This window comes from Salmo salar, chromosome 12, assembly GCF_965601325.2.
Source record: "Salmo salar chromosome 12, fSalSal1, whole genome shotgun sequence".
NCBI lineage: Eukaryota > Metazoa > Chordata > Actinopteri > Salmoniformes > Salmonidae > Salmo > Salmo salar.
This window is the reverse complement of record NC_138302.1, coordinates 46,913,019-46,926,756: the sequence shown is the minus strand read 5'-3', so window position 1 is coordinate 46,926,756 and position 13,738 is coordinate 46,913,019. Positions and strand designations below refer to the sequence as shown.

At 41.4% G+C, this 13,738-nt stretch overlaps 1 long non-coding RNA gene across 1 annotated transcript; it reads right to left on the bottom strand.

Annotated features, from left to right (window-relative positions):
• Positions 1-588: 588 nt before the first annotated feature.
• On the bottom strand, positions 589-2,755 carry LOC106565318 (uncharacterized). Its single transcript, XR_001319652.3, has 2 exons — positions 2,567-2,755; positions 589-1,965 (listed from the first exon to the last, which is right to left on the bottom strand). It is a non-coding gene; the product is annotated as an uncharacterized LOC106565318 (long non-coding RNA).
• Between the last annotated feature and the right edge of the window lie 10,983 nt (positions 2,756-13,738).

Below are 13,738 nucleotides of genomic sequence, written 5' to 3'. Positions count from 1 at the left end.
TCTTTATTTAATATTGATTCATTATTGCAATAATGAAACCAGTCAGCCCAACAGTCTTGACTGTAGTGTACATTTTCTCATTCACAAGAGATTCCCTCCTTTAGTTTTTCAGCTCCATCCCCAGTTTTACCTGACCTGATTCAGCTTATCAACCAGCTAATTATTAGAATCAGGTGCATTAGATTAGGGTTGGAGTGAAAACCTACATGAGCGTAGCTCTCCAGAAACAGGGTTGGAGAGCCTTGATCTACACATTGAAAACTGCAAAGGACTACACCGACATCCCAGAACTTCAGAGAGCTGTGTTGAGAAGACTGGGCTCACCAAGGAAGATGATATTGAGATCAGATGACCCAAGACTCCCTTAAGTGCCACCACAAACAACTGCTGAGCTGCTACAACTTTGAGGAGATGTCGCCACACAACATAGGGTGCAGTAAGCACACTTTTGAGCTGGGAAGGACTTTGAGGTTCCTGGCGAAGTGTGAAAACCTACAGAGTACTTAGAATTGTTGTTGAAAGAGGTGGGCCTACAACCAAACATATTGTCACGGCTGTCAAAAGGAGAGGACCAAGGTGCAGCGTGTGTGTAGTTCCACATTTTATTTACTCTGTGAAACTGTGCAATACATCAAATAACTGAATATACAAAACAACAAACCGTGACGCAGAGGAGAAACAAACACTACTCAAAAATAATCACCAACAAAACCCAGGAAGAAAAACCCCTAGTTAAGTATGATCTCCAATTAGAGACAACGAGGACCAGCTGCCTCTAATTGGAGATCATCCCAAACAAACCAACATAGAAATACAAAAACTAGAACCTAAGAACATAGAAATAGAACACATAGAATAAACCCCCTGTCACACCCTGACCTACTCCACCATAGAAAATAACAGCTTACCATGGTCAGGACGTGACACATATATGTAACAGTGTAGATTCCGTCCCTCTCTTCGCCCCAACCTGGGCTCGAACCAGGGACCCTTGCACACATCGACAACAGTCACCCACGAAGCATCGTTACCCATCGTGCCACAAAAGCCGTGGCCCTTGCAACGCAAGGGGAAACCCTACTTCAAGTCTCAGAGCGAGTGACGTCACTGATTGAAACGCTATTAGCGCGCACCACCGCTAACTAACTAGCCATTTCACATCGGTTACATATACATCATATAAATTAGGGAGGTTTGTGTGGGCAACAATAAACTTGAGAAAAATGTGTGCATTTATCTAGTATATAGTTGTAATTATTGTACTTTTGGAGTGGTTTTAGAATGATTTACTAAACTGTTATTTTTTCCTGGATATCTATGCTCTTGACAGTTTACACTTGAAATTAGCAGACCTACAGGTGGGTAGATATCTAGAAAAACAGATGGACTACCCTGGTGTAAATACAGTAAAAAAAACAAGTCGGTCCGACTACACAGATCAGGTCAAACAGTTTCATTAGGGAGATATACAAGTTGTCTCTGTAACCTTCCTCAAAATAAGAAAAGCACAGTGTAAAGGAAACATTCTGATAAAGCACTGAACTGATATGAGCTAAATAAATGGAATATTGCAGTGGTGAAATGGCAGCAGTTGTGTGTTATGAGGTGTAGGAGTCTCCCTGCAATTCATGCAGGTGCACCAGCAAGGTTGTCCGGAGACCCTGGGATAGCTCTCCAGTACTCCATGATGTCAAAAATCAGTCCAGGTAAACGGGAAGCAGCCAACTCCAGCACCTCTACCCTTTCTTCAAAAGGACAGCTCTTGCAATTTAGCCTGTAATGATAAGGGGGGAAAAGCTACATGAAATGACTGAAAGCAGTACCACAGGCGAAAGATATTTACTAAACATCTCAGCCAGCCTGTCTTCTTGCAGTCGGGCAGGCCTTTCAAGGTCTTCCTGTCCAATTCTTTCTGCAGCCCTGCTTGTGCCCCTGGACGGTCTGCGGTTCATCAAAACTGGAATCCTACAGAAAAAAATAATATTGTACTGTAATGTTCACTGCATGGTATTTTAAGTATAACCAATAAGGATTTTAATGCAGAAGAGTTGACACTTCTACAATCCATACACAACATCTTCTCTCGAGAATCAATGGGCCATCCCAGTAATGTTATTAGCGAGCTAGTATAGCTAGGCGTCAGAAGGGCAAAGGATTGAAAGCATGACAAAGCCACCTTTATTTTCCATGAATCCAGAGGTATCATAGTCAAAATTACACTTCTACAATTAATACACAACACCTCCAAAGCCATAGCTTTCGACAATCAAGGAGACATCCCAGTAATGTTATTAGCTAGCTAGCTAGTATAGGAGTCAGAAAAGTTCAAAGGACTTGCCAAGGTCTTTTTTTCATGAATGTAGAGCTATGATAGTCAAAATGAATTATTTTACACAGATTTTTTTATGCAAGTGTGATAACTAATGTAGTAAAGCTATCGTCATATTGCTATCTTGTACCAGACAGGGAAACTGTCTGGTAGCTAGTTAGCTATTTTGATACTGTTAACGCTACCTTTTTTGGCTGACAACGTGAAAATTATGACATGTATAAAAAAGAATTGTACCTGTTCTGAAGACATTGTTGCTAAAAATGGAATTGAGTTATCTTCAATCTTGTCCATAACTGTTATCGGCATCCACAGTCTCACATTTCCCGACTGTGTTGGGTTGTCACTAGTTACCACAGCCGGAAAGTTTGCTACACTGGGCTTCCACTTGATAACACATCCACAAAGTCTCAAAGCAGATGTTGATGTTATGTCATCCCAGCGATGACTACCAATGAGAGCTGGGGTTTCTGGGATATCGTGTTCAAATCTAGAAAAAAATACTGCATTCTTGCCAGAGGGGTCTTCAAAACTTGTACACACATATTTACACAATTCAGGTTTAATGGCATACATTATTATATTACAGTAGATATGCTATATACTATAACAGAACCCTGAAGACAGTCCTCCTTATGCCCTTATCTCAGACAATGTAAAGTAAAATAAGACATTTACTCAAATGACTTATTTACATGAATTTCCTTTTCATCATGCCATGTATGTCTCCAACACAGTTTACGGGATGTTTTGGACCCAATTGATGATCTTTTGCTAACTTTTTCTCCTCTTGTCAATGCACAAAAAAAAATATGAAAATGAAGAAGAAGAAGACCAAGAAGAAGAAGAAGAAGGTCAAAAGAATACAATCTGCTCAACTCATTCAAGAAATAACCTTATCATTAAAAATCTTCAGTAATAATATTGAGTTTGTGATAGATCTGTATTAGAGCAGGCAATGCCGTCATAAAATATGGAAGATGTGACAAATTGAGTAGGGTGGCAGAGTGTATATGATATGAAAAACAGGCTTCTTCACACTCTCCTGCAACCCAATCTTACTCCGGGCTTTTCTCCATTAATATTAGTGAAGTTGTATGTGTGAAGATTGAGATGCAAATTTGTCTAACCCCTATCTAATTCCCTATACGCTCCTGGATACTAAACTACATGGAAAGGATTCCCCCCTGCTGCATACACTCGCATAATAGTTGAATGGTAGAGTCAATGTATGCGCCTGCATGGACATCTAATTAGCATAATACTACAAAATCCCCATCAAAATCTGTCAGTTTAAGATAGAGATATCTGTTTTTTCAATGGGTTGTGTCTCAATCCACCTCATAGGCAGGTGTCGGCCTTCCACATTTCCAGTGGAAGGTGGCAGAGCCAAAGATGGTGAATAAATGAAGATTTTCCTATTTAAAAAAAATTGTTGAGTTCCGGTCTACTTAACTGGGTGTGTCTCCCATAGACACCAATGTAATAGCAGCTGGGTTTGGTCCACCTAGTTCATTGACATTCATTGGACCAGAAATAAAACAGTGGGGTTTCTGGCTTCCTCTTCTGTCTCTAGCAGAACAACAGCAGTGTTTGTCAGACCAGGAGACATCCCGAAAATCTGTCTTCTCACATACAACACCATATCGAGCCAGTCGGTCACAGGGGTACTTCAATTCTAAAGGCTTAGACTTTTAGGGGTTAATGTAACTTTAAAAACCAAAAAGTACAGAGTTGACGTTTTAGGGAGTTTTAGCTGGATGGATAACTTCCAAAGGCACTTAGGAATTCATTACAAAACAATCACTGCCTGGCACTGTGACAGGAGTCTATGCAGAGGAGAGTCTGTCCATTTGAAGCAGATTTTTACAGTATCCAAAACCATTCTGTAATATTATTTGACCGTTGGAAAAAGAGCTACCGCATAACACAATATAACTGCAATGTGGTCTTGATTGAATTGAGTTTAAAAAGTAAATGATCACACATTTTACATTGGTCAAAGACGTATAGTAGTAAAACAATATCTTTGATATACATATCTGAGATGCAAAAAATGTGTACAGTTAGTTACAAATTATGTGACAGTCACAAGTTCTACTCTTCCATGGACACACAACTTTCCTGGACAACCACTTCAATGGACTGGACACCATACACTGAGTGATTCACCTGGATACACCAGGTGAATCCAGGTGAAAGCTATGATCCCTTATTGATGTCACTTGTTAAATCCACTTCAATCAGTGTAGATCAGTGGTCACCAACCTTTTCTGAGTCAAGAGTCAAAATGCAAGTCGAGATCTACCGCTCAGATTTGTTTTTTTAACATGACTTACAAATGGAATTATGTCTAAGCAACATTAACCAATAAAAAACAGTTCTGTAGCAATGAGGTTTGTGTAGTGGGCATTATCACTGAATATTGGATATGCTTGAATTACCCTGCCCGCTATTGTTGTTCTCAGACCATTTTGAAATTATATATATATATATATATTTTTTAAATACTGTAGGTATATGATCACACTGGTAATAGATAATTTGTTGTATTACTTGTGAAGCACAGCTGAGTGAGTCAAAATGCAAACCGAGATCTACCACTCAGATTTTTTTTTTAACATGGCTTACAAAACGTATTATGGCTATGCAACATTAACCAATTAAAAACAGTTCTGTAGCAATGAAGTTTGTCCAGTAAGAATTATCACTGCATATTAGATATGCTTGAATTACCCTGCCCGCTGTTGCTGTTCTCAGACCATTTTGAAATGATATATATTTTTAAATACTGTAAGTACAGTTGAAGTCGGAAGTTTACATACACCTTAGCCAAATACATTTAAATTCAGTTTTTCACAATTCCTGACATTTAATCCTAGTAAGAATTCCTCTCTTAGGTCAGTTAGGATCACCACTTTATTTTAAGAATGTGAAATGTCAGAATAATAGTAGAGAGAATGATTTATTTCAGCTTTTATTTCTTTCATCACATTTATTTCCTCAATGGTAGCATTGCCTTTAAATTGTTTAACTTGGGTCAAACATTCCGTGTAGCCTTCCACAACCTTCCCACAATAAATTGGATGAATTTTGGCCCATTCCTCCTGACAGAGCTGGTGTAACTGAGTCAGGTTTGTAAGCCTCCTTGCTCACGCACGCCTTTTCAGTTCTGCCAACACATTTTCTATAGGTTTGAGGTGAGGGCTTTGTGATGGCCACTCCAAATCCTTGACTTTGTTGTCCTTAACCCATTTTGTCACAACTTTGGAAGTATGCTTGGGGTCAGTGTCCCTTTTGGAAGACTCATTTGCGACCAAGCTTTAACATCCTGACTGATGTCTTGAGATGTTGCTTCAATATATCCACATAATTTTCCTGCCTCATGATGCCATCTATTTTGTGAAATGCACCAGTCCCTCATGCAGCAAAGCACCCCTACAACATGATGCTGCCACCCCCGTGCTTCACGGTTGGGATGGTGTTCTTCGGCTTGCAAGCCTCCCCCTTATTCTTCCAAACATAACGATGGTCATTATGGCCAAACAGTTGTATTTTTGTTTCATCAGACTAGAGGACATTTCTCCAAAAAGTACAATCTTTGTCCCCAAGTGCAGTTGAAAACCATAGTCTGGCTTTTTTATGGCGGTTTTGGAGCAGTGGCTTCCTCCTTGCTGAGCGGCCTTTCAGGTTATGTCGATATAGGACTCGTTTTACTCCGGATATCGATACTTTTGTACTTGTTTCCTCCAGCATCTTCACAAGGTCCTTTGCTGTTGTTCTGGGATTGATTTGCACTTTTCGCACCAAAGTAGAACGCGTTTCCTTCCTGAGCGGTATGATGGCTGCGTGGTCCCATGGTGTTTATACTTACAGATGAACGTGGTACCGTCAGACGTTTGGAAATTACTCACAAGGATGAACCAGACTTGTGGAGGTCCACCATTTTTTTCTGAGGCCTTTGCTGATTTCTTTTGATTTTCCCATGATGTCAACCAAAGAGGCACTGAGTTTGAAGATAGGCCTTGAAATACATCCACAGGTACACCTCCAATTGACTCAAATTATGTCAATTAGCCTATCAGAAGCTTCTAAAGCCATGACATCATTTTCTGGAATTTTCCAAGCTGTTTAAAGCCACAGTCAACTTAGTGTATGTAAACTTCTGACCCACTGGAATTGTGATACAGTGAATTATCAGTGAAATAATCTGTCTGTAAACAATTGTTGGAAAAATTACTTGTGTCAAGCACAAAGTAGATGTCCTTACCGACTTGCCAAAACTATAGTTTGTAACCAAGAAGTTTGTGGAGTGGTTGAAAAACAAGTTTTAATGACTCCAACCTGTGTATTTAATAAACTTCTGACTTCAACTGTATATGATCACACTGGTATAGAATCATGTGTTGTATTACTTGTGAAGCACAGCTGAGTGAGTCAAAATGCAAGCCGAGATCTACTGCTCAGATCTACTGCTCAGGTCAATCTAAGGGGAGGGAGAGGGAGCAGCAGTGAGTCTGCCTCTCACCCGACTCATCGTTCCTCCAAACTCCCTCCCTCTGCTGAGAAAAATGGACACAGTCTTCCAGCTGATGGCGAAACAAGTCGCACTGCATTATTTTTGCCTCTTGCACCAATTAGTGTTGATACTCCTATGACCAGAGAAAGTGAAATAGTCTTCCATATTAAAAAAGACACAAGCGGCTAATAACAACACTTTGGTATACTCATTCATTGCAGCTGCAGTGCTTGTTGTGCTGGAAGTAGGTAGAAGGCGCATTTTATGGCTTATATATATTTTTTTAACAAAGTGTTGGCAGTGCTGAATAGCAACTTAAACATGAACTTACTCGTAAAAAAAGCAGCTCTTTGTTGTATTTGTTGTTTCTCTCTAGTCATGGTTTTAAAAGTTTTGAAATCTCACAGTATGAACTTTTCTGTGCCTTCAAGATTTATTTTCACAGTCTATGGCACTAGGAAACTGTGCAGACATGGTGATCTGAGCTATCTTGATTGGCCAGGTGCACTTGATTTGCTCTCTGGTCCTGCTGGGTAGGCAGAGTTCTACCTTCAGACTGCTGAATCAAGTTCACCTACCTCCAACAGCGTGAAACGAATAAAACATATTGTAAAGCAAGACTTTATCGTTGGGTGATCAACTAGGAATGCCTTAGAGATCAACCACTGGTATAGATGAAGGGGAGACAGGATTTCTAAGCCTTGAGACAATTGAGACATGGATTGTGCACTGTATGTGTGCCATTCAGAGGGTGAATGGTCAAGACAAAAGATTTAAGTGCCTTTGAATGGGGTATGGTAGTAGGTTCCAGGCGCACCGGTTTGTGTCAAGAACTGCAATGCTGCTGGGTTTTTCACGTTCAACAGTTTCCTGTCTCTATCAAGAATGTTCCACCACCCAAAGGACATCCAGCCAACTTGACATAACTGTGGGAAGCATTAGTGCATTGGTCAACATGGGCCAGCATCCCTGTTGAGCGCTTTCGACACCTTGAAGAGTCCATGCCCCAATGAATTGAGGATGTTCTGAGAGCAAAAAGGGGGGGGGGGGGTGCAACTCAAGATTAGGAAAGTGTTCTTAATGTTTTTTACACTTAGTTTATACTGTACGTGTGTCCATACACAACCACACAGAATTGTCTAGAATGTCATTGTATGCTGTAGCGTTAAGATTTCCCTTCACTGGAGCTAAGGGGCCTAGCCCGAACCATGAAAAAAAGCCCCAGACCATTATTCCTCCTCCACCAAACTTTACAGTTGGCACTATGCATTGGGGCAGGTAGTGTTCTCCTGGCATCCGCCAAACCCAGATTTGTCAGTCGGACTGCCAGATGGTGAAGCGTGATTTATCACTTCAGAGAACGCGTTTCTACTGCTTCAGAGTCCATTGGCGGTGAGCTTTACATAACTCCAGCCGACGCTTGTCATTGCGTATGGTGATCTTAGACTTGTGTGCGGCTGCTCAGCCATGGAAATTCATTTCATGAAGCTCCCGACGAACAGTTATTGTGCTGAAATTGCTTCCAGAGGCAGGTTGGAACTCAGTACATGAGTGTCGCAACCAAGGAAAGATGATTTGTACGTGCTACGCAATTCAGCACCCGGCAGTCACGTTCTCTGAGCTTGTGTGGACTACCACTTCGCGGCTGAGCCGTTGTTTCTCCTAGACGTTTCCACTTCACAATAAAAGCACGTAGAGTTTACCGGGGCAGCCTTAGCAGGGCAGAAATTTGACGAGCGGACTTGTTGGAAAGGTGGCATCCTATGACGGTGCCACGTTGAAATTCACTGAGCTCTTAAGTAAGGCCATTCTACTGCCAATGATTCTCTAAGGAGATTGCATGTCTGTGTGCTTGATTTTATACACCTGTGTGGCTGAAATAGCCAAATCCACATACAATTGTGTTTATAGTGTACACCCCTGAGTCAATACGTGTTAGAGTCAGCTTTGGGTAAGTCTCTGCAAGCTTTGCACACCTGGATTGTACAATATTTGCACATTACTCTATTAACCTGTTGGGGCTAGGGGGCAGTATTTGCACGGCCGGATAAAGAACCGTACCCGATTTAAACTGGTTACTACTCTTGCCCAGAAACGAGAATATGCATATAATTAGTAGATTTGGATAGAAAACACTCTAAAGTTTCGAAAACTGTTTGAATGGTGTCTGTGAGTATAACAGAACTCATATGGCAGGCAAAAACCTGACAAGATTCCATACAGGAAGTGCCCTGTCTGACAATTTGTTGTCCTTCTGTTGCAACTCTATCGAAAATACAGCATCTGTGCTGTAACGTGACACTTTCTAAGGCTTCCATTGGCTCTCTAAAGCCGCCAGAAAGTGGAATGGGGTGTCTGCTGTCTCTGGGAAAAGAACAGCAGGAGAATTTGTGAGTGGTCAGCCTGGGGACAGTGACACTGGAGATGCGCGTTCACGAGAATTCTCCATTTTTTTCTTTCAGCCTTTGAATGAATACAACGTTGCCCGGTTGGAATATTATCGCTATTTTACGAGAAAAATCGCATAAAAATTGATTTTAAACAGCATTTGACATGCTTCTAAGTACGGTAATGGAATATTTAGAATTGTTTTGTCACGAAATGCGCTCGCGCGTCACCCTTCGGATAGTGACCTGAACGCACAAACAAAACGGAGCTATTTGAATATAACTATGGATTATTTGGAACCAAAACAACATTTGTTGTTGAAGTATAAGTCCTGGGAGTGCATTCTGACAAAGAACAGCAAAGGTAATCCAATTTTTCTAATAGTAATTCTGAGTTTAGTGAGTCTCAAACTTGGTGGGTGTCAAAATAGCTAGCCGTGATGGCCGAGCAATGTACTCAGAATATTGCAAAATGTGCTTTCGCCGAAAAGCTATTTTAAAATCTGACACCGCGATTGCAGAAAGGAGTTCTGTATCTATAATTCTTAAAATAATTGTTATGTATTTTGTGAACGTTTATCATGAGTAATTTAGTAAATTCACCGGAAGTTTTCGGTGGGTATGCTAGTTCTGAACATCACATGCTAATGTAAAAAGCAGGTTTTTTATATAAATATGAACTTGATTGAACAAAATATGCATGTATTGTATAACATAATGTCCTAGGAGTGTCATCTGATGAAGATCATCAAAGGTTAGTGCTGCATTTAGCTGTGGTTTTGGTTTTTGTGACATTATATGCTAGCTTGAAAAATGGGTGTGTGATTATTTCTGGCTGGGTACTCTCCTGACATAATCTAATGTTTTGCTTTCGTTGTAAAGCCTTTTTGAAATCGGACAGTGTGGTTAGATTAACGAGAGTCTTGTCTTTAAAATGGTGTAAAATAGTCATATGTTTGAGAAATTGAAGTAATAGCATTTCTAAGGTATTTGAATATCGCGCCACTCGATTCCACTGGCTGTTGACTAGGTGGGATGATTTCATCCCACATACCCTAGAGAGGTTAATCCAGGCGCTGCAGTGCCTAGCTCCACTCCTATTCCCCGGGTGCTCTCATTTGTTGACTTCTGTAACCGTAAAAGCCTTGGTTTCATGCATGTTAACATTAGAAGCCTCCTCCCTAAGTTTGTTTTATTCACTGCTTTAGCACATTCTGCCAACCCAGATGTCCTAGTCGTGTCTGAAAACTGGCTTAGGAAGACCACCAAAAACCCTGCAATTTCCATCCCTAACTCTAACATTTTCCGACAAGATAGAACTGCCAAAGGGGGCTGAGTTGCCCCCTTTGGAGACAGCCTGCAGAGTTCTGGCATACTATCCAGGTCTGTACCCAAATAATTACAGCTTCTACTTTTAGAAAGCCATCTTTCCAGAAATAAGTCTCTCACCGTTGCCGCTTGCTATAGACCACCTTCTGCCCCCAGCTGTGCCCTGGACACCATATGTGAATTGATTGCCCCCCATCTATCTTCAGAGATCGTGCTGCTAGGTGACCTAAACTGGGACATACTTAACCTCTATGGGCTAGAGGTTAAGTATGTTAGCAGGTTGTAGGTTAGCAGTAAAACCTTGAAATCAGCCCTTGCCTTAACACCCCAGCCATCCTATAATCTAAGCTTGATGCCCTCAATCTCACACAAATTTTCAATGAACCTACAAGGTACAACCCCACATCCGTAAACACGGGCACCCTCATAGATATCATCCTAACCAATTTGCCCTCCAAATACACCTTTGCTGTCTTCACCCAAGATCTCAGCGATCACTGCCTCATGGCCCGCATCCGTAATGGGTCTGCGGTCAAACGACCACCCCTCATCACTGTCAAACGCTTCCTAAAACACTTCAGCGAGCATGCCTTTCTAATCGACCTGGCCCGGGTATCCTAGAAGGATATTGACTTCATCCCGTCAGTAGAGGATGCCTGGTTATTCTTTAAAAGTGCCTTCCTCGCCATCTTAAATAAGCATGCCCCATTCAAAGAATGTAGAACCAGGAACAGATATAGCCCTTGGTTCACTCCAGACCTGACAGCCCTTGACCAGCACAAAAACATCCTGTGGCGTACTACATTAGCATTGAATAGCCCCCGTGATATGCAACTTTTCAGGGAAGTTAGGAACCAATATACCAAGGCAGTTTGAAAAAGCTAGTCTTTGCTTTCCTAACAGAAATTTGCATCCTTGTAGCACAAACTCAAAAAAGTTCTGGGACACTGTAAAGTCCATGTAGAATAAGAGCACCTCCTCCCAGCTGCCCACTGCACTGAGGCTAGGAAACACTGTCACCACCAATACATCCATGATAATTGAGAATTTCAATAAGCATTTTTCTAAGGATGGCCATGCTTTCCACCTGGCTACCCCTACCTCGGTCAACAGCCCCGCACCACCCACAGCAACTCGCCCAAGCCTCCCCCATTTCTCCTTCACCCAAATCCAGATAGCTGATGTTCTGAAAGAGCTGCAAAATCTGGACCCCTACAAGTCAGCCTGGCTAGACAATCTGGACCCTCTCTTTCTAAAATGATTTGCCGAAATTGTTGCAACCCCTATTACTAGCCTGTTCAACCTCTCTTTCGTATCGTCTGAGATTCCCAAAGATTGGAAAGCTGCCGCGGTCATCCCCCTCTTCATTGGGGGAGACACTCTAGACCCAAACTGCTACAGACCTATATCTATCCTACCCTGCCTTTCTATGGTCTTCGAAAGCCAAGTTAACCTGTTATGGCTAGGGGGCAGTATTTTCACGGCTGGATAAAAAACGTGCCCGATTTAATCTGGTTACCACTCCTACCCAGTAACTAGAATATGCATATACTTATTACATATGGATAGAAAACACCCTAAAGTTTCTAAAACTGTTTGAATGGTGTCTGTGAGTATAACAGAACTCATTTGGCAGGTAAAAAACCTGACAAGGTTTCAGGCAGGAAGTGGCCTGTCTGACAAGGTGTCGTTCTTCTTGTCTCTGTTTATTGAAGAGTGAGGATCTTAGCTGTCCCGTGACACTTCCTACGGCTGCCATAGGGTCTCAGAAGGCGGTAAAAAGCTGAATCGTGGCTTTGCAGGCTCTGGCTGAAACAAAGTAGCGTGTTTGGGTAGTGGCTGGTTACAGTACTGTGAGACTCAGGCGCGTGCCCGCGTCGACCGAATGCTTTGTTTTCTTTCCTCTGTTTAGCTAAAAGGAGATTCCCGGTCGGAATATTATCGCTTTTTTACGAGAAAAATGGCATAAAAATGGATTTTAAACAGCGGTTGACATGCTTCGAAGTACGGTAATGGAATATTTTGATTTTTTTTTGTCACGAATTGCGCCACGCGCGTGACCCTGATTTACCATTTCAGATAGTGTCTGGGACGCACGAACAAAACGCCGCTATTCGGATATAACGATGGATTATTTTGGACCAAACCAACATTTGTTATTGAAGTAGCAGTCCTGGGAGTGCATTCTGACGAAGACAACAAAAGGTAATGAAACTTTTATAATAGTAAAGCTGATATTGGTGAGTGCTAAACTTGCCGGGTGTCTAAATAGCTAGCCCGTGATGCCTGGGCTATGTACTTAGAATATTGCAAAATGTGCTTTCACCAAAAAGCTATTTTAAAATCGGACATATCGAGTGCATAGAGGAGGTCTGTATCTGTAATTCTTAAAATAATTGTTATGCTTTTTGTGAACGTTTATCGTGAGTAATTTAGTAAAATGTTAGCGATTTCCCCGGAAGTTTGCCACTTTTTACATTAGCATGTTCTGAACGTCACATGCTAATGTAAAAAGCTGGTTTTTGATATAAATATGAACTTGATTGAACAAAACATGCATGTATTGTATAACATAATGTCCTAGGGTTGTCATCTGATGAAGATCATCAAAGGTTAGTGTTGCATTTAGCTGTCTTCTAGGTTTTTGTGACATTATATGCTAGCTTGAAAAATGGGTGTCTGATTATTTCTGGCTTGGTACTCTGCTGACATAATCTAATGTTTTGCTTTCGTTGTAAAGCCTTTTTGAAATCGGACAGTGTGGTTAGATAAAGGAGAGTCTTATCTTTAAAATGCTGTGAAATAGTCATATGTTTGAAAAATGGAAGTTTTTGTATTTTAGAGGAGTTTGTATTTCGCGCCACGCCCATCATTGGATAATGGAGCAGGTGTTCCGCTAGCGGAACGTCTAGATGTAAGACGTTAAGAAACAGATTACCGACCATTTTGAATCCCACCGTACCTTCTCCGCTATGCAATCTGGTTTCAGAGCTGGTCATGGGTGCACCTCAGCCACGCTCAAGGTCCTAAACGATATCATAACCGCAATCGATAAGAGACAATACTGTGCAGCCGTCTTCATCAACCTGGCCAAGGCTTTCGACTCTGTCAATCACCACATTCTTATCGGCAGACTCAACCGCCTTGGTTTCTCAAATGACTGCCTCGCCTGGT